Genomic DNA, 582 nt, shown 5'->3' with positions numbered 1-582 from the left:
TATAGACATTTTACAAGACAAAATCATCTCACTAATAAATATTACTTATCAACTTTAAAATATAAAAATCAACTGCTCTACACGACAAACAAAAAAAACATGTATTATAGGATTTACAGCAGCAGTGAAATCTATGTTTAAAGTATAATAAATTATATTTACAGAAAACTTAAATTTTAAATATATCCTTACATACAGTTTCTCTCAAGATCATATAGAAATGCTTTTTGGTTGTTTTCGTCAACGATATGGAGCAAATAACAAACCAAATGTAATGCAATTTAAGACAGCTATAAAGCAAATATTATTGAAAAATTCTATCAAATGTTCTCATAATAGCAACTGTAACACATTTGATGAAGACATACTCTGTCATTAATTTCATTTACATGACCTTCAAAAAAATAATATGCTTTAACCATATGCTTAAATCACTATCAATTAAGAAAACTGCATCAAAATCCGTACCGATTTTTAAAGATCTACGCATACAGACTGACAACGGGACTTTGTTGAGATAAAGATTTATTATAATTTTTTTTTAAATTTGATTATTAATTTCTATTTGCTTGTGTCCATAGC

This window comes from Acyrthosiphon pisum, chromosome X, assembly GCF_005508785.2.
Source record: "Acyrthosiphon pisum isolate AL4f chromosome X, pea_aphid_22Mar2018_4r6ur, whole genome shotgun sequence".
Lineage (NCBI taxonomy): Eukaryota > Metazoa > Arthropoda > Insecta > Hemiptera > Aphididae > Acyrthosiphon > Acyrthosiphon pisum.
This window is presented reverse-complemented; position numbering follows the sequence as displayed.